Source organism: Lepisosteus oculatus, chromosome 4 (genome assembly GCF_040954835.1).
Source record: "Lepisosteus oculatus isolate fLepOcu1 chromosome 4, fLepOcu1.hap2, whole genome shotgun sequence".
NCBI classification, from domain to species: Eukaryota; Metazoa; Chordata; class Actinopteri; order Semionotiformes; family Lepisosteidae; genus Lepisosteus; species Lepisosteus oculatus.
The window spans coordinates 60,912,738-60,934,845 of NC_090699.1; positions in this window are offsets into that span (position 1 = coordinate 60,912,738).

Sequence of the window (22,108 nt, forward strand, 5' to 3'; positions counted from 1 at the left end):
CCAAAATATAATATTTAAGTTGAACATGAATTGCTTCCTAACTGTATAATTGTAAAAAATCATTGCATGAAGTAAGAATCCCCATTATAATTGAAAATGTCTGTATTTGCACTATTTGAATGTCATTAACTTTAGTCTGAAAAATGAGAATGAACCAAATGGTTCGATTGTGCTGAGTTTTTGGAGGCAGCTGACAGCTCGAGTCATATACTAATGGCATGTTTCCTTTTTCAGTTTTACTTGGGACCTTTCAATCAAGGAAGTTGGAACTATTTTAGGTCACTTTATGGATGCACATTTACTGACACAGATGCCTATACAAATAAGGAAATTCCAGTCATAACATTCTTCAAATATGTTAAAGAATTCCAATGAATTAACTTTTTTAAATACAAGGTATTATGATTACAGTAAGAAGATTGTACAGGGGCACAGTGGTTAGCATTACTACCTTGTAGCGCTGGGGACCTGGATTAAAGTCTGAGCCTGGTCTGCTATCTGCTTGGAGTTGGGATATTCTCCCTGTGTTTATGTGGGTTTCCTCTAGGTGCTGCAGTTTCCTCTCATCGTCTAAAAACATACTGGTAGGCTAATTGGCTTCTGGGAAAATTGGCAGTGGCCTGAGTGTGTGCCTGTGGTTATGTCTGTTTGCCCTGCAATGGACTGATATCCCATCCATGCTGACCTCTGCCTTGTGTCCATTGCTTGCTGGGAAAGGCTCTGGAATTCTGGAAGAAGTGATTGGAAAATGGACGGTTTCATAAAATCAATCATTGGATTACAGCAATAATAACCCCAATTTCAGATCCTGATTAAATAAAAGTTTCAAACCAGCAGCAAGTCTCAAATTTTAAATCCAGTGCTTGATGGCAGCATTCCATTAGATAGATACAAGAACCCGCTGGTAACACAAAGGATTTGGTTTAGAATATTTTGTTTAATGCTGGTCTGTTTATATTTACTGCCTTTAGAAAGAAACTGTGCATGGAACACCAAAAGGCTGTATTGCTTAGATGTAAAATGTACAGTACACCAAATTTACTAAATTAACTAATAAATGGATGAGATAATCCTAAAAATTATCTTGGTCACCATAGCATAACATAAGGGTGTAAATTTAAGTTACAAAGCCAGTGACCATGTATGGAGACCATTAATGTCAATGATGATATATTCACATTAGTAACTGTATCACCCTGCAACTCACAACTGGCAATGCATTGACGCTAAGAAGATGTGAGACTGGACAGTAACATGGGAGACCTCCGGGGAAAGCTAAGGTTGATGCTGGAAGAGGTGTTAGTGGGGTCAGTAGGGGGCACTAATCCTGCAGTCTGTATAGGTCCTAATGCCCCAGTATAGTGACAGGGACTGTGTACTGTAAAAAAGGCACAGTCCTTCGGATGAGATGTAAAATTGAGGTCCTGACTCCCTGTGGACATTAGAAATCCCAGGGTGTTTCTCGAAAAGAGTAGGGGTGTTAACAATGGCCACATTTCCCCCTGGTCTTTACCAGTCATGGCCTCTTAATAATCCCTGTCTATGAAATAGCTTAATCGCTCTGTTCTCCTCCCCATTGATAGTTGAGGTGTGGTGAGTGCACTGGAGCAGTCTGGCAGCTTTCCCATCAGCTAGGTGGTAGCCATACATTTCAGGTGTGGAGGGGAGACTCCCTTATCTGTAAAGGAATTCTACAAATGAATTATTATTATTATTATTATTATTATTATTATTATTATTATTATTATTATTATTATTATTAATGATTACAAAGCATCTGCACCTTGTACAGGTTATCACATAGTATGCTTTGGATACTGTAGTTGCAGTGTAAAGGTGATTGTAGAGGTATGTGACCCTCATCTATCTGTCTTGTGCTGGCATTGTTGCATGAGGATATTTTCAACTTGTCCTGTCATTGACATTATAATTGATTTTGTAACATCTCAGAGGTGTACCGTGGGTGTTTCTGTGACATATGAAGAGGTTTGCAAGCATGTCTTGGAACATTACAACCTCATTCACACCCAACACTTAATTAGCTCATCACTGGGTATACTGTACATTGAATCACAGTGTATGGCACAGTGACTGTGAATCTTGTTATGATTTTATAGTTATTCTGCCTGTCATCATACATACTTCCCATGATGCATTAAATAGATTAGGACTTCAATTTACATATGCAGTTCAAAGAATTTGTGAAAAAGTAATGCTTTTTATCTTTGTTTATCTTTAAGGTCATAATGAGTAAATCAGAAAACAATATCTGTAAAATATCTATAATATACAGTATATGAGTTGTTTAAGAATTTGTAGTAGTTTTCATGCACAGTTTCCCGTTTAGGACAGTATATTTTAACTGTTGATAGCAACGAAAAAGAATTACATTTAGAAAAATCATTGTTGCATTGCAATACCTTATTGGATTTCCCACTCTGGTGCGATAACGTAAAGTGAGAATACGGATTAAGCTTGAACTGCTTGAGCTACTTCAGTTGCTTAGTTTTCAGGTAAGACTGAGGTTCATCACTGTCATTTTGCAATTGCATTTAAGATCACTATGTTACATGCATATCTGACATATGCTCAAACTAAAGAAATAAATTAGCATGTTTTAGCTGACCTGCAGTTGCTTCCAGACCTGCTTGTTTTTTGTGGCATGGCTTTCTTTACTTACAGTAAATGTTGTGTCCTAAGTGTAATTACAATAATATAATGAAACATCTAACAGGAATGGCTTTCTGTCATGGCCCTCACATTAATTATCAACATAATTACATCTCCTCAACTCGAAACGATGAGTCCTGTTAAAGAATGTTCACCCTTGTGCACGCTTCTCTATCTTAATGCTTATTTCCATGCTTGAAGGGTGTAAATGAGTTTTAATTGACATATTTGGAAGCTTCCTGAACCTGGTTTGAGTGCCTTCAAGGCAGTGAATGTCAAGGTGCAGCACAGATATCAGTACTGAAATTAGTAACTTATCATATAGTAATTTCATGGATATGATGGTGGTTGGGGGAATGTTGAACCAATGACCTACATGTTTAACACGCCCAATCAAAAATGCTAAAGACGTGTGCTTCCTTGAGCAGAGCTTTCTGTCTTACCATCAAGGCCCAGATACAATCTTCCCTGTCAGAACTACTTCATAACACAAATTAACCCTTTATTTGTTGCTGCTAAAATTGCAGCTTGGACAATGGGTAATTTAAACTTAAGCAATTTTAAGACTGAACCTCTTTATTTATTTTATTTAAAAAAAAGGTATATGTTATAGATAAAAATAATGCAATATAAACCCAATTTCTTTCTTTCTTCGGACTCTGTAATTTTAAATAAAAAACATTTTCAGCTTGTTATAAGGGCACCTCCATATTAAGCACTTCAGTATTAATCACTCATAGTGCGTAGTCCATGTGTGTTAAGAATTAAAACATGAGAGTCAGAGAATAATTAGGCTGAACTGATGACTAGTTAATTGAAAATTAGTCAGAAATATGTCACAAGTGGGGAAAAAAGCAACTTTCGTTTTCTTTCAATTTATTGCTTGTGTATTTAATTCCTATGAAAGGTGAAGGACTCTGATAACTACTACTCAGGCACAGTGCCAGTCTGTGCCATGAGTGCCTAGTTTCAATTGTATGAGCAACTGAGGGGAAGTAAATAGTTCTGTACCTAGTGCTACTGCCTTGTAGCTCTTGAATCCTGGGCTCGACTCTAGAGTAATGCACCTTCTGCATGGAGTTTGCATGTTCTCTCCTTGTACAGTATGTGTGAGTTCTCTTCAGGCACACCAGTGCACTTCTCAGAACATACTGGTTAGCTTAATGGGCATTATTAAATTGTCTCAAAATTTGCATGTGTGTATTACTGCAATGGACTAGTGTCCTGTCTAGGGTGTAGTCTCACCTTGTGCTTCCCAAGTCTCCAAACTGCCTCATCATTTACCAGAAAAAAGTAACTTGCCGATAATGGGTAGAGAGAAGAAGTGAATCTTTACCAAAATCTCACTTTAATCAATCATTTTTGAATAAATGAATAATATTGCTTAATCTTCTTGTCCTTTTCTCCCTATCTGTTGAACTTGCATACTTTCTTTTTCTCTTTCTCTGGTTTTACATCTCCTTAAAACATTCAGTGCCAGTTTACAAGGCCCGTAGAGTCCATTGATTATCATTCCACCTCAAATCATAATTATTTAATTGAACTAATTGCTAAGAAACAGTCAAAGAATCTGCTTTTGACAGGCCTTAATTAGCTGCTAATCAAAAGAGCTTCTAAAGCACCTAGGATTCCAGCCTTTAAGGATTACTAAAGACTATCATTGCTTTTATCCAAGATGTTGTACATCCCAGCCATTATCTTTTAAGTCCAATTAATTAGTTGGACCCTGAATGAAAATTATAATTTGCCTATATAAATATTTTAAAAATTATTTTACTATCCTTTCACAGTGGGAGGTTTCTCACTACCTGTAAAATCCTAAAAGCAACGTCAAATTATGTTCTTTTTATGAGACTGGACTTTTTAGGAGGACAGCCAGAAAAACACAGAACACCGGCTCTTGTAGAACTCTTGTGTGGTACTAAGAAATATGTCTCTCTATCCTACTGACCTTCCGATCTATTACATCCTAACGCTTTGTTAAATCCCAACTCTAGACTAGAAGTGTGACTCATTGAATGATTCATTAAATAAAGAAGTAGCTGGTTGCAGTGGAAGTACACCCCATGGGCGTTCTTCTGCCATTTAGATGAATCCATTTCTATGCAACAGAAAGTTTAATTAACTTTTACTACTTTTCTGTTGATTGCTGTCTTACCTAGGTAGAAATCCATTCCTTTTTTTTTTGTTCCAGGGGCTAAAAAAGGTCTCTCGGCTGACGGATAAGTGTTGGATTGGCGCCACCCTTGGGATCCTCACAAAAAAACAAGAAGGCTCACCTCACCACAGAGGCCTCCCCACCCCCCTGACAAGGGTGGTGGTAATACATGAATAAATAACTCTCCCGCCCCATCACAACGGATGACCCCCAGGTCAATGCAATCAAGATCCAGTCACTCCCCTCTCTCATCACTGCTCTCAGGCTGGCTGTATTGGGCCCACCTGCAGCAGAGAGCGCAAGTTCAGCACTCAGACACATAGCACTTAACTGGATTGAACTACTCTCCAGATCGTATTTATTTTAATCCCTTTTGTTGATTTCAAACTAAAGTCATCTTTTTTTTTTAAGTGAATGCAGGATTGCCACTCACAGGCACCACTCAGATTCAAGGGACATACTGTAATCATCAGACTGGGAGACACTGTATTTTTGCCCGCCCTCTATGAAGACTGATAACTCATCATTTGTTGTACTTACAGTAAGTGTCACATTTAAGCAGGGATCTGATGAGCATCTTCTGTGTTTTAGTTTGAACAATCATATTATATATGGAATTATTTTATGTATTTCACATCTAATATGGACATACAGGTACTGCAGGGGCAGTATGGCTTCTCTGGTCTCATTCCTGGTGGGTTTTAGTAACCCACAGAGCATATTTTTGTACCTTTGGTGTGGTACTTTACCTTGGTTGTTCCAGTCCGCCCAGCTGTACTATATAAATGAAGACCAGCTGGGTAATCCCTGCAAAGGACAGGCTTCCTGTCCAGGATGTGGGGGAACCTCAGGCTCTCTTGTCCGCATAGTCAACAAAATGAGGACAAAATGTGGTCCAACAAGCCAGTTGTGGCTTGGATATGGAAATTCCCTATGGACATGTTCCTCATTCCTGTTTTTTACATGCAGTCAGACCCTCATTAGACTCGGTGAACCAACAGCTATTGTTAGATTCCTGAGCTCTGGTGTATTATCATAAATGTCCACAGCAAAAATGTACTGGATTTTAATAATAACCATGAATCCTGCATTTATAGAGCACTTTTAATTGCAGGTAGAAGGAGACTCATATCATCCATGAGTGATTTTTTCCTGTTTTTCTGCCTGCAGCTCAGTACATGACACGTCAGGTGGAAAAGCATTAGACCTTAGGTCACAGAGAGAAATTTGCATACACCAGATTGAGAATGCGTGAAATGGGAATTCTGCCAAGAAACAAGTACATAGTTTAAAAAATAGGATCTATTTTAATGACCACTAGTTGCCCAGATCAATTTTACGTCTTGTCTAGAAGACAGCATTCCTACAGCCAAGTATTTTGGCCTCCAGAGCATTTTGGTATCACTATGCCACTAAGAAATCTTTTCCCATTTTAAGCAATAGATTTTTTTCTAAACCTATTGTAGAAATTCTACTGAGTCTTTGTACAGTAAATTACATATGTCTTCAGAATAAACTACTGTACAATTCAGGTTTATACAGCACCCTTTATTCCAGAAGCATCCCACTGTGGTGTTTAGATTTAGCTAGAGGCTATAAAAGATTATGAACATGGGCACAAAGCAGTCACACAAATGTGCAAAGAAAAAAAACACTAACTTAATTTTAACTCCCAGAATTCCTTGTCCTCAAGAGCTGGGGATCTGCATCGATTATGTTATCTGTGTGCACTTCTTGTGTAGCATGTACCTGGTACTGACCTTGGTTATGGCAAAATCACAGATATACAGTACATTAATAATAACTAAAATTGTCTTAGTTATTATCTCATTATCTTACCTTAGTTATTGTCTTAGTAAATTTTAACTAGGAAAACCTCACTTTTAACTTGTTAAAGGTTAGGCATTCTTGAAAGAAAATAACGTCTGTGATTGATATGCAAATAAATGACTGAACAAGTTCTTATGCTGTTATATAATTTACTCTTGATATGGTCTGCTAAATAATAAATTAATGTCTGAGGCAATAAACTCAGTTTTTGTTTGTGTTTGTACAAAAAGTGATTTTTAACTACATTGGGGAGATGAACCCCACAAAGGAATGTGGTTTCAGTATGTTGGGACACACATAACCACAAATGGAATCTTGCTACTTGCTGTTAAGTTGTGGTTATCAAGGTAATGAAACACTTTATTATAGCCAATTGGTTAACACTCACCTAAAATGCCAGATCTGTTTCAGGGTGAAAAAAAGAAGTGTGTTTTAAGAGCATTAACGCGTGTCTGTCTCCTGCATTACAATCCAGTGTTTCATCTATTTTCACTTGTGTTCCTGCCTGTAATGTAAGCTAATGGGAACATCTGAAATAGCACTAACAGAGACAATCCAGACCACGGTTTACTGATATCTTTTAGTTGCAATGTGCTTGATTGTGGTTCTTGAAAGCAAAGTATTTTGTTGTTAGAAATCCCTTACAAATTGCAGCATATCCTGTATTATTTTACAAGCATGACACAGCATAAAACACCACACTTGAAAACTGACAATGCAATATTAATAATCATACTTTATCCATTGGGCAACCATAAAACCTTTAAGCAGTTCCTTCCCGAGAACAGCAGACACTTTGAAAACCCTGTTCTCAGCCGCAAGACATCTCCTGAGAATCACACATTTTATCTGCAGTTACAAAATCATCTGCAGAGAATATTCACTATGAATGTAAAAGACAGCACTACTTATCATAGAATATTTGCACGAATAAAGTGAGAAATGAGTCACAGTTTTGACTAGGGTAATTGGAAAAGCATGCCTTCTTCCTGGTCTGTTTTTATCTACTGTAGAAGAATGTTATATTCATGAACAAGTGTGTGAAAAAGAATAGCATTTTATGTTATTAGAAAACAAGACAAAACGAAAACAATTCTTAAAGTTAAGGCTTTGTCGATAATGTCATTTTGACCACTCAGATCAAATGGTTTTTACACAAAATGATCTACCCACAGTTCATCCATTAAATCCTTAGTCCTCCACATCTCAGAATGACCTGAGATTAATGGCACCAGAACCGTACACTGTGTGTGATGTATTACAAAGAAGAATCACAGTAGAAGGTTTAAACATGGAGTTTCACCTAAGCCTCTAAGCCAGTGAGGACAGGATCACAGTGTAAAAAAGGAATTTTCAAACTGAAGGGTAAGAAAAGGGAGGTGAGACAACTGGATTTAAATCTAAACATTGCACTTCTATTAAACAGATAGGAGTAATCATATCCCACAGTTCCTTTCATGGAATATATTATTAGTTTGCTAATCTCTAGGACAATATATAATATCTAGGACAATATACAATCTTTACAAGATTCACATTCAGTAACTTATTTTTAACATATATTCTTTGAGCTAAAACAAACCACTAAAGAACTGCAACAAATTCACAAAGCTATTGAAAAAAAAACATCTCCTGTAGCTGGCACACCAAGATCTAATTGAACAGATATGACATGGATTAATTACTCTGATTAATGTTTTTCAGCAACAGGTTTATCTATAATAGTAATCGTTATAATCTATAATAGTATCTATAACTCAAAAGTAATGGGTCCAAACTCTAATTTGCATGATACTATACCTTAATTTTCAACAATATAAAGTCCTCCCAGGGACGGAAGTTCCTTTGAATTTGTTCTATCATCATTGCAGTCTTTTATATTTCTTTTTCAAATTTGAAATCCCAGATAATTTGTCATTCCAGATTTAGAATTGCCTATTGCCCATTAGCTCATCTCAATCCTTCAGCCCCTGTACTAGCTACCATGGAAGAAGAGACAACAACAGACATACATCCCTTGAAGACCATGTTTCTTCCCTGCACACGTCCTGCTCACACAGCAGAATTGAGGTTTTTGGCAGAGGTGTGGCACAGCTCCCACTGATTACACTGCAGACGTGATGCTTTTTCTCTTCCCCAAGATAAACCTGGAAAGTACAGTAAGTCAGATGGGTAGCTGCGTCAGCAGGCGTAGGCTGCAAAGGAACAAGTAATAGGTTTATTCCACGCTGAAAAGAGAAGAAAGAAAACACAACGTTTCGGCCGTGGAGCCTTCTTCAGGTCTGAGGTGCACATGGAATAAACCTATTACTTGTTCAAGTACAGTAAGTCACCTATAATATATCTATCTCCTCCCACCTACAGTACTGTATGTTACACTGTAGGGTTTTAATTTGCTCACATCAGCAGAAGTCAAAGGACAGTATATGGGATGATGCTTAAAAAAGAAACGTAATATTTCTAAACCAATTCAAGATGCCTCTGCATAGCCTAATATGCTTCAGTGTTATAAATAATGTGAAATCATACACTGTGCTGTAATTACTGTGTAACACCCTGATAATTATTCAGTTTTTCCGGGTAAATACAATCAATTTCAATATTGTTTCATTGTGCTTCCAGCTACAATCATGCACCTCAGTAATTACATGGTTGTCATGGCACTGTAAAACAAAGTGGTTTCATTTTTTTTAGTCATATGAAGAAAGTTAAAAGAAGCCAGGGAGATACAGTACAGGGGCACTGTTGTGAAGCAAGATCAGACTCATCTGAATCTGGCAATACTGCCTGTTGTACACCCAGACAGAACAGCGACAGAAATGAGGCAGGAGGCAGGTTTGCAGTTTCACAAAGACAGAGGGTTTATTGCCCTTTTAGTTACAGAGGAAAGTGCTGTTCACTAGGGAGAGATAAGGGGAGGGAGAGAGAGAGACACTGCAGGTAGAGACGAAGGGGGAATCTCAGTTTCCCATAGCTTGCCATGTGGTGCAAAGAGGGAGAAGCTTTTTCATGAATACTGGTGTGGGGGAAACAACCAATATCCAACACGGAATCACTGACGGAATTGTGCTTGACAGTTATCATCACCAGCATCAGTGACTTCCTGATGATAAAAAGTGCTTCTGGACTGGGGCTTCCATTGACAAGCCAGAGTCTTGTAGTAATGACCTTTGCCCACATGGTGTGAATATACTCTATATGCAATTTAGAGGAGAGCTTCTCTTTTCCTCTTCAGTTTTGACCCTTACTGCATCAGTAATGTTTTGCATTTTTTTTTATTCAGAAATAAAACTGGCTTAGCCTCAGCCTTTTGGAAAGTAAATCTAGTTAGTGTCTTAATTTCTCAATTAGTTTTAGAGGAACCCCGAGGAGTGACTCAATATTTTTATGTGCTGTAATGATATGACTGTATGCTACATCAGGCACAAAAAAGTCCCAAGACAATCTTAACTACATAAAATGTTTTCATTTCAAGTCTTCTTCTGGGGTCATTTTTCCATATTAGACAAACCACTTGCTTGTTGCTAAACTCGTATAAAGTAATAACAGCGACTTCCGTAAAGTACTGCACTAATGGAAAATGCGTCAGGCTCAGTAACGTGAAAAGTGCTCCTTTTTTACCCTAGAGGACATGAATACCAGTGAAAGACGGGGGGGGTCGTGCATGTACGAGTCACCGTGATGCCAATTTCAATTAATGTACTCTTCAACAACAGACTCAAGATGAGCAATATCAGTCTAGGAAAAACTATGCATCAATAAAAAAACTTGTATTTCTATATCTATGCCTTAATGTAAAACTCTGAGCGCATAATACTGTAAAAGAAATTACTTCATCCTTTTAGCTTTTTAACATTTCTGATTCATGAAATGCTGGGGAGAGGTGGTAGGAAGTAAACAGCACTGAAAACCTTTATTTAGTGCTGAATGTGATTCCTTTTTCTTTGATGGAGGAATGAGGGCTGTATTCCATTGGTTTCTTTAGCTAGATTTAACACTTTAAATTGCCGGAGACCAAAAGACATTGATCAGTTTCCTCAACTGGATATAAACAGTAATTCATTCAATGTACATAACAGAGGCCTTATCTGTAACAAAATCTTGAATTTTTGGACCTCATGAAACAGGTCTGTACATCCCTGCTGTAAAAAGAATTCTGTCATATTACACCTGCATCAAGCTCATTTTTCCAACTTTGAGTGATATACAGTATATTTTTATTACATTTTAAGCAGATTTTATTCATTTTGATTTTACATTGCCTTTCCAGGTGCTTTAATCTTAATCTTAATGCCCCTTCTTCAAAGCATTCAGCATGGTGCTTGTTGTCATTCCTCCCCAAGAGCTCAAAATAAAGCCTAGATTAGATAAAAAAAAACTTTCACCCACCTGCCAGTTGCCAATTACCCAGCTTGCAAGTTGTAGGATTTCATTGGGTGAATGCTGGAAACATTGGTACCAGATGGATTTTTCAATTTGTGATTTGAAGCTGGGTCGAGATTTTTATTGAAGGATTTGTTTGGGAACCACAAAACTTGGGAAGTTGCATTTCTGACTTTTTAACCGCTTGAAGAGCTTTTTGATGTTGATGAGAGCACCGTCTAATAGCACAGACAAACATAAAAAATAATGTGAATATTTTTCACAAACACCTGGGGTGCTGCCATTATTTCAGGTCCAGGACACCCTTCAAAAAACTGTTTGAAAACCAACTAGGTGCTGGGAGAAATAAAGGAATAGCAGGAATAAAAAGGGAAATGTTCAGCATTTTGACGGAACTTTCAAGAAAGGTTCACATTAGCTCCAACACAAAAATTACTTTCTCCTTTTTCTAAATCATGAATCCATTAAAGCTTATTTTCCAAAATGGATCATTATGGTGTTGCACTATTTTCTACCAGCATTGACTGTTGCCTTTTCACACCTTGTAACTAAGAGGCTGTTCTTAATTTCCTTTTAGCACCATGCAAAATAACAATAATTAAAATAAGTAATTTGATTGTGTCACGATCCTAATCCCTCCTCTTATGGGCAACCCCGCCCTTTCGTATTTTATTTGATTACATGCACCTGCCCAGTTTTGTCTCTTTATTTAAGCCTGGTGCTCTTGCTATTACTGTCTCAGCATTGGGAGATGGACGCCCGACAGCACAGGTTTCATCACAGCGTCCTGACCATCTGAGTCCAGGGCTCGGAGCACCTGGCCTCGTTACCTTGGTTTTATTCCCTGTCTCTGTTCTGGATCCTGTTCTGGATTTTAACCTTGTTCGTATCGTCTTGGATGGATCCCCCGGTTCTAGACTTTGGACCTGCTCCCGTTACAGATTGATACTTTTGACTTGCAGAAAATCTGGCACTGAGCTAGGGATCAGTAACACTTACAGGTTGAAGCTCAACAGACCCACAAGTCCTAATAAATAGATAAGAGAGCTTAACAAACTTTTTGGGGTGACCACCCAAAGCCCAAAAGAACAGCATCAGAACGATTTACGTGGGTTCTCACCATATCAGGACAGTGCTCATAGACGCACTACAGCAAAATCAATTACAGCTCACAGCATGGTGGCAAGCTGGTGGATAATTCTAGACATTCATTTTATATATTTCACCTATAATTGAAATTTAATAAATACATATGACACCTTGGATTAGTTTACTAGCCAATTGGACTGAATTATGAATCAAAAGAAAGCTATCCTTAACCTTTAGGAGATTTTTAATTTAGGATTTAGGATTAAACAGGATTTTTATATTAGTCTTGAACTTTGATGTTTTTATATTCCTGTACTGTTATGTTTTCCACATTAGAAACCTCTAAAAAACTTAGACCCTATGCAGCACAGAGGAAGACCTTAAAGGGGCAAGAACCAAAACTGTAATCAGAACATACATTTGAATACAAAGTTTTAATAACAAACAAATGGGAAAGAACACTATAACATTGTCTAAAACACAGTCTAAGGTCAAGGATATCAGGTGAACAGGATATCAGGATTTTCAAGTTCAAACACAGGCATAAGGCCAAATATTGAGTCCCTCCAAAAACCAGACTTCGGTGATCACGATATAACCCAAAAAGAGTCCGAAATCCCAAGACCAGCACTGCAACATACGAAGACATCTGTCACCAGGAACCGGACACAAGGCCATTCCCACGGAGCAACCCAGGACATGGAAAACCAGGAACTTCGCAACCCAGGAACACGGAGAAGTCCGGAACCAGGGATAACTGGGAATCTATGCTGGAGATCCACAGCCAGGAAACTGAAAGCATGTGTACTGGAGCAAGTCCGACTGTACAAGCTGACACTGAGGATGTTACTAAGCTAACAATGAGTGCCGAAAGCAGGGTTAATCAACCTTATATACAAGGAAGGGACCAGTAAACCAATTCTGATTGGCTGCCACATAATCAGCAACATTCATACAGTGTTCTGACAATTAACGCTTCCTGACATGTACATCCCTGGACACTGTAAGACTAGTAAATGAATCAAAATGTAAGTACTCTTCTGAGCAATGTCAAATGAAAATAATATTTTTGTCACAATCAGAGATTTGTTAAAGTCAATAATCATTAATATTTACTTAAGCATCAACAAAGTTATTAGGTGTGTTACTTTCTCTGCTCACTGAGTGGTAATTGTAGCTACAGATAATTGTGTACAATCCATTAGATTTGCCATGGTTGACTGAGAACATAGCTAGCAAGTGTTACAGATACATCTCAGTCTGGGTTCTTTTGGAAATTAAGAAACTGTGGCATGGGGAAGGTATGTTACACAGTGTAGATCTTTATTTGACACAGCTGGATCTGAGGCACTATTTCGGCAATCTGCAATGTGGTGACAGGCTGCTGTAATATGCACATAAGGTGGGTTCCACCTTCGGTCTCAGAAATAATCAGAACGCAACCCCAAGCGTGAGAATATGAGGTCTCTTGGAAAAGAAAACAGAGACTAATCTGAGCAAGAAGAACTGAATTTCTTTTCATCACTATCAAGTAAACAAAAGAAATGTAGGAAAATGTACATTATATATTCACAGATTTAAAGAGATCAGAAGACATGACAAAAGAAACTATTAGGCTCTTTTCAGGTGTGGAATGCATGTCTATTATTATGCATTCACAACACAGAAAATCAGGGCAGCACCACTGATTCTGCGAGAGGTTTTTAATAAGATTTCTGATAACACTGTAACATAATATGTACTGTATGTGACAACTCGAGGTTGCTATGCAACACTTGGCTTGAAATGAAAAGAAGGGGGGGTAAGGGTGGTTTAATTATAAAGGAAATCTTTCTTTTCTCTCTGCCTTTTATTTTCAGATTACAAGTATAACACATGTAAAACCAATGTAAAACTGCCTGGTAAATTGCTTGTACAATAAAATGCTCCCTCTTATCAAGACTATACTGGCATTTGTCTTTTTTTTGTCCTTTCACTCATCAAACATTGTTTTTCTTCTGACGCAGTAACAGCATTGAAACATAAAGGTCTGTATGGATGCAGATTATAATACAGGCAAAACAGAAGAACGCACTTCAAGAATGAAGAATAATACAAAAAAAAAGCTTTTACAAAACAATGAGGGAAAAAAACTTGAAGTTTAATTAACCTTTTGCTACTTAAGAACACAGCAGAAAAACAACACAAAAATCAATGGTCTTGGCATTGTGCCAAAGCGGATAAATTAGAAAAGATATTTCCAAGCGTGTAGATCAGCTCATTTGCATCTTTTAATAAGTCGTTAGCTATAGCACAAAATTGGAGCAGAGCTGCCAGGATTGACTGCCCGGGTGGATTTTTGTTTGGTGCTTAAACAGACAAAGAATAAGGAGTCTCTAATGAGGTAAACAGCTATGACAATTGTCACAGCATCAGCCTGGTATTTAATTTTGTGGTTTTTATTAAAGAAATATATTTAAGTCGGGGAGGGAAGAAGGTTTTGATTGATCCAGGCTCTTTGCCAAATGAGTTTTATTTACAGGTCCTTACCATGATTTGAATATATACTGTATATATTCTCAGATCTTAATTAATGAGATTAATCATGTTAGGATTCTGTAAAACATTTACTGATACATATCTACACGGTTTCCATTAATTTAGCATGATTGACTAACGACTAATAAATTGCATACCGCATGAACTTCTGAAGATAAAATCTGAAATCCTGTTCACATGGCACAAGAAAGTATTATCGACAAAAGACATGTTTGACATAACATACTGACATATCATGTGATATACTGCACATTCTTCTGCAAACACAATAAGAACAAATAATTATTTTCTGAGACTATGTAAAAGATCATCTTTATTATAATAATTTTTAGGAACTGTAGGCCCACAATGTTCTTGAATTAATAGTAATGCTTGTATTTAAAGCCTTGTTTGCATAAATGAAAACAGTGTTTAAACAAAGACATTTTCAAGAATTAACTTCATTTGATTTTAACAAACCTTCTCACAATCTTCTTAAAACTGCTCAGTGTTCCAGACAATATTTATTTTTAACTGGAATGCCCTGTCACCTAAGAAATCGAATAATGTTACTTTGTCTTTGTCTAGTTATTATGGAGTATCTGTCTAGGACTTGGACTTGGTAAACAACAGTGTTCAGTTAATTATTACTTTTGGTCAATATGAAGATGATGAGTGTTTAGGTGATGAAATGAGGCATCTTCATCTCTTTTTAATTAAAGCTCATACTTGAGTCCAGTGAAGACTGGCAGTGTGTGAATCCTATACTCCATGAGTGGAACGCTTCTCCATTCGAAGGCTAATTCCAGTAAAATTGGTACTGTACGCATTTATATTGAATAGATTGGAGCAATTGAAGTGAAGTACCTTAATAAACAGCAGTGTCTGCAGTAGGGATTCAAACCCATCACCTCCCACCTGGAAGGCCAGAGCCCTAACACTATTATATTCTATAATGCACTGCTGTAAAGGGATTACTTATGCAGTCAACCTCTGGATCACAACAAGCAGAGCTGTCCAGGCCTGAACATGGGGATCAGTATGTCAGCAACTTTTCATTAATTAATTAGCTTATTATTGGGTTAACTAGACTGATTTAACCACTTCTCTCAGCTCTACAGGTGCTACTGCTAGAAAACCTGCGGACATACAGACCCTCCACTACTAGCATTAGACAACCACACATACAGTAGGATTTACCTGTACCTGGGTCTGTAGCTGTATATTAGATCATTGCATTATTGATCTAAAACATATAAAATTGAATATTTAGATGGTTGGCATATTATTGAATTTGCATGTGCCTTATTAATTCATGTTACCTTAATTTGCATAGAAGCAAATTCTTTTGAACAAACAAGTAAAGCTGACCAGCTGCTCACTTGATTTGATTGGTAGCAGAAACAATGATTGGTATGACTCATACAAAGGGGGTGTCTATGCAAATTAGCATTCAACAGCATTGTGTATTAAAAGCTGAGCTTTGGGGGATCAGGGTAATCAGAAAACAATCAAAATCTATTTTTTTCAAGATGTAATTAGTAGGCTATATCACATGGAATCTATATTTTAAAGCTTCAAAGAAAAAGAGAGACCAGTGTCTATGACAAAATCATAGAAAATATTCAGTTAGAATCTTGCACAGTAAAGCATTACTCTTCTGGCAGAAAAAGGGAAAAAAGGACAATGGAGCCCTAGGAAAAGGAAAATAAGATAAGAGCAGCAGTCTAATCCTTGTTACTTATTCAGGGATTAAGTACTATATTGTTCATATATCCAACAGATGAGAGGGTTAAAGTTCCCTGCCTGCGTGAATTCCTTGTTATTCTCCTATAATCAGATTACGGGTTGTTGAATTTCTTTATCCATAAGTGTAATGTCATAAGGGAGGCCCAACGTTATTGTTTATACAGCCACACTGGGCCCTGCGTTGATGGATGCTTTTTTGCTGTCTAATCTGATAGAAAATTTGATAAAACACTAAGAGTAAGAGGCTTCATTTCCCTAGAGGAGGCAGGAGGGGCTAGGTTTCTCCAGCCAGATATCCGATTGCAGGTTTTGTGAGCATCTGGAGTCGATTGCAGCAACTTCATTGGGTTAACATGATTTTAACGCGTTGGAAAACAGAATATGAATGGCTTAAAGCTTTTTGTCTCCTAGTGTCCATATCAGCAAGATCTAAACAAAAGCTTTTGAAAAAAAAAACTGTATCCAACAGGGTGAATAAAACAGACTATGCTGAGAAGACTGATGGGCACCCTGTTTGGCATGATATATAGTTTCTTTAGAACACCACAGTCAGTTTCAATGATGAGAATTGCGGTGGTTGATACAAGATAACCACTGCAATTGATTGAATGATTTTAATCTAATTCCACAGCAGTGATTTAACAAGTTGGACTTTATAAAAGAGCCCTAAGTAACAGGCAGCTTGTCAACCACCTTAATATTCTGTTTAAGCACAAGAGAAAATCTGGTTGGAAGATTTTGGAATTGAAATATTTCAAATTGTAGCATTATTGTGCATGCAAAATAAGTACAGCATAATTTCTTGTATGGATAACGTGCCACTGTATTCATTAATTTGATTTTGCACTCAACAGAACACCTTTTGTCTATATATGGAGTGTTATTCAGATAACAAGACTGGATTTTAACTATGAATACATTTGTTATTTAGTAATATTAATTCTCATACGTGCCACATAAACCTACTCCAGCATACATGCCTAATGCCTAGGATAGCAAATCACATATTAAATGAAAGTCCAACTAGTTTTCTTTTGGTTTGAATGCATTTAATTTCATCTCTAAAAGCAGTAACAGAGCTGTCAAGCTCTTTAACGTGAGCAGCTATCATCTGTAACCTTGCCACACTAGGGCCTTCAAAGCAAGGATAGGAACAGCATGAGATCCATCAATGGAACAAAGGAAGTCCCATTGTATAACACCACTCACATGTCCTGCCTTTTTCGTAATTCACAGCCTCTCACGAATGTCTTTCAAACGTGTTATAAACAAAAAGAAACCGATTTTTCCCAAATGTAGCTTTCATTCGGAATATTTTATCTATAGTTGTCCGACATGCATTGCACGAGTCCTTTGTAAACACAATTTCATGCAGCAGATTTGAAAAAGAAAAGCAGCTTCTGTCTTTTTTCTCTTTTATGGCACTTTTTTTGTTTATAAATTCAATTGTCAGAAATGTGTTGAAACCAGGATACTGTATTTTTCATGCCAGTCAGCAACCGATAACAACAATTTCTGTTTTTTAAAGACATACACATTACGTATTGTTTGTTTCAACTGAGTGTAGTACTAGCAACCTGTACAGTAAAACCACCATTTTACGATCAGTCTTTTTTTATCAACATACAAGCTGATAATGTTCAAAATAGTGAATAGTGAACAATAAAAATACATATCAAAATACAGGAAATTATCACCAAACATGGGAATATATCTTGGAAGTGAAGGCAAGTACTCAATGCTCTTTCAGGAACATTCAGTCTCCAAGACATATTGGTAAAAGCCTCATGTAGTAAAAACACAGTGTTTCATTGGTAAAAGTTCTTCATCATTCAAACAACAGGTTCATGAATTCTATAACTGTCATAGCCCTCGGTAATCAAATCTGCTTTTGTGGAAATGTACTGCACTTCTGTAAAAAGAGATATACCGTACTGTATTTTTAAATGTAAAAGTTCATTTTCTGCAATTGGTGAAGACAGTTAATGCTTCTGACAAACCATGACAATGACAGAATTTTTATTTTATTCCTTTTTCTATTTTCCCTATTTCACACTCCAAATCTAAAGCATCTTTACTGGAAAGATATTTGATTTTATTCGATTAAAGCTCCATCCATTTCGGACCGAGTTAACACAAATGTAATCAAATACAATTTAATTAGTGAAGCAAGCTACAGTGCCTTGCGAAAGTATTCGGCCCCCTTGAACTTTTCAACCTTTTGCCACATTTCAGGCTTCAAACATAAAGATATAAATTTTTTATTTTATGTGAAGAATCACCAACAAGTGGGACACAATTGTGAAGTGGAACGAAATCTATTGGATTTTTGAAACTTTTTTAACTAATAAAAAAATGAAAAGTGGTGCGTGCAAAATTATTCGGCCCCCTTGTGTTAATACTTTGTAGAGCCACCTTTTGCTGCGATTACAGCTGCAAGTCGCTTGGGGTATGTCTCTATCAGTTTTGCACATCGAGAGACTGAAATTCTTGCCCATTCTTCCTTGCAAAACAGCTCGAGCTCAGTGAGGTTGGATGGAGAGCGTTTGTGAACAGCAGTTTTCAGCTCTTTCCACAGATTCTCGATTGGATTCAGGTCTGGACTTTGACTTGGCCATTCAAACACCTGGATACGTTTATTTGTGAACCATTCCTTTGTAGATTTTGCTGTATGTTTGGGATCATTGTCTTGTTGGAAGATAAATCTCCGTCCCAGTTTCAGGTCTTTTGCAGACTCCAACAGGTTTTCATCCAGAATGGTCCTGTATTTGGCTGCATCCATCTTCCCCTCAATTTTAACCATCTTCCCTGTCCCTGCTGAAGAAAAGCAGGCCCAAACCATGATGCTGCCACCACCATGTTTGACAGTGGGGATGGTGTGTTGAGGGTGATGAGCTGTGTTGCTTTTATGCCAAACATATCGTTTTGCATTGTGGCCAAAAAGTTCGATTTTGGTTTGACCAGAGCACCTTCTTCCACATGTTTGTTGTGTCTCCCAGGTGGCTTGTGGCAAACTTTAGACGAGACTTTTTATGGATATCTTTGAGAAATGGCTTTCTTCTTGCCACTCTTCCATAAAGGCCAGATTTGTGCAGTGTAAGACTGATTGTTGTCCTATGGACAGACTCTCCCACCTCAGCTGTAGTTCTCTGCAGTTCATCCAGAGTGATCATGGGCCTCTTGGCTGCATCTCTGATCAGTCTTCTCCTTGTCTGAGCTGAAAGTTTAGAGGGACGGCCAGGTCTTGGTAGATTTGCAGTGGTCTGATACTCCTTCCATTTCAAGATGATCGCTTGCACAGTGCTCCTTGGGATGTTTGAAGCTTGGGAAATCTTTTTGTATCCAAATCCGGCTTTAAACTTCTCCACAACAGTATTACGGACCTGCCTGGTGTGTTCCTTGGTCTTCATGATGCTCTCTGCACTTTCAACAGAACCTTGAGACTATCACAGAGCAGGTGCATTTATACAGAGACTTGATTACACACAGGTGGATTCTATTTATCACCATCAGTCATTTAGGACAACATTGGATCATTCAGAGATCCTCGCTGAACTTCTGGAGTGAGTTTGCTGCACTGAAAGTAAAGGGGCCGAATAATTTTGCACGCCCCACTTTTCATTTTTTTATTAGTTAAAAAAGTTTCAAAAATCCAATAGATTTCGTTCCACTTCACAATTGTGTCCCACTTGTTGGTGATTCTTCACATAAAATAAAAAATTTATATCTTTATGTTTGAAGCCTGAAATGTGGCAAAAGGTTGAAAAGTTCAAGGGGGCCGAATACTTTCGCAAGGCACTGTATATATGAAGCTAGACATGAAGTAGAATTTGCAGTACTGTCAAAATAAGTCACAGCCTAATTAGCCTCAGTTTCAAGCTGCCATCTGAACAAAAAGTCTTAAAAGGGGCAAGCTTGGATAAAGACCCATTTAGACCATAGCGTATTGAAAAACCATTCTGAATCAACAAAGCCGTTCTGAATGTTTCTTCAGATGAGACAGATAAAACACATAAGTGAGCATGAAGCTGAACAGTGAAGTTCAATGGAAGCCTGTTTAATGCTTGATAATTTTAATACTATGATCAAAGACAATTTGAATCCATCTAAACAAATGTTCATCAACTGTTGTCCAAAACAAAGTCTTCTTGAGCTTTTCAGCTTAGAAATCCAGCATTACTCTCCAGGAAAGAGAAAGGGATTATTTTTTCAAATATATTTCTCCATCAGGTTTATTTAAAATTAAACTTCAATAAGCGACAATTGGATAATTCAAATTGAATTTTGTGGGACCTTTAATGATAAACCACTGTGGAAAGAAATTATGAGAAACATAGAACCTACACAGAACATTATAACGCAAATCCCACTGTTGAGGTTTTTTCTTAATTAGGCTTAATCAAATTCAAAAATGTCTGTAATGATAATAATGCAAATTTTCCATTGATTAAATAACCTTTGATTTACTGTTTTTTAATTAAAATCTTCTGCCTTGCATGGTAATTAAATGATTGGACCATTTGCATGACCTAAAAAAATAATCATCCACAAGTACACAGGGAAATCTGTTCGACTTCAATCAGCTGTTCTTTCATTGAAGAGCAAAATGAACTTCAATTAGGATCTTTGAAACCCTCCCAGAAAACACGAAATAATAGATTTTTCCAGCCCTGTAACCTGCTCCAATGGGGGTGATAAGCCACTCCAGCCATTGTCCAAAATTCAAATTTACGCCTTTTCTATAATTTGATTGTCAAATAAACTGTCCTGCTAATCAGAAAAAAATAATTATTTAACGGAGAAATGTCAAATTCCAGTCCTCATGAGCTGGACAGTCCTGTATTTTCTTCTGACTTATTTACCTAAATGGATTATCAATAGGTTGCTCTTACCTAATGGTTCCCTGAACCATTGAAAGGGTCTGTTATCTTGGGTACACCAGGGACCTATCCCAAACTTTATCAAGAACTTCTTCTTGGTATGAAAGAGTACAGTAGCTTTCTGCCTGTCTGTCTCATAGTGAAAGATACATAAACTTACAGTACCTCACTGTTCCCATCTCTCACCTGCACCTTTTTCCCACTGGACACAGAAAGATGTAAACCTAGAATACATCTAGAGAATGAGGATTAAGACAATCACTTCACTTTCTCTGCGGAACATTAACTTGATATAGCAGTATCTGCTTCCAAGTCGGCCATTCTAAACTGATGAATCCTAATCCTAAAATTAAAATGTAAAATGTTAATAACAGGGCCTATAATCCTCCTGGGTGCTATTGGACAATCCCCTCTAATATTTGGAAAGAGCTGTGGATTGCGTTTTGTAGACTTTATCCATGAAGAGCAGTTTGCTCTTTTGTCTTTTTTTCAAACATGGCTAAACTCATGGATATCAAGTCTGAAGGGCAGAATTATGTGAAGGAGATCTAAGAGACTCCTGATAAAACCTCCAATGTCAACAAACAATAAAATGTAGTGAATGTAACAGCCTGTAGAAATGGTTTAATGTGCCTCATGGACTAAACTATAAACTAAAAAGTGGTGAGATAGAAATTCAATAAGTGTTAGAACAACAGGGAACAATCAAGACTCCCATCCTTCTGGCATTGGGGGCCAGTCCTCTTACTTGTTTAGTTTAGTTTTTTGTTTCATATACTGATAGAAAAAAGGGAAAAAAAGGAAAAAAAAACATTTTCTTGAATGAGAATAC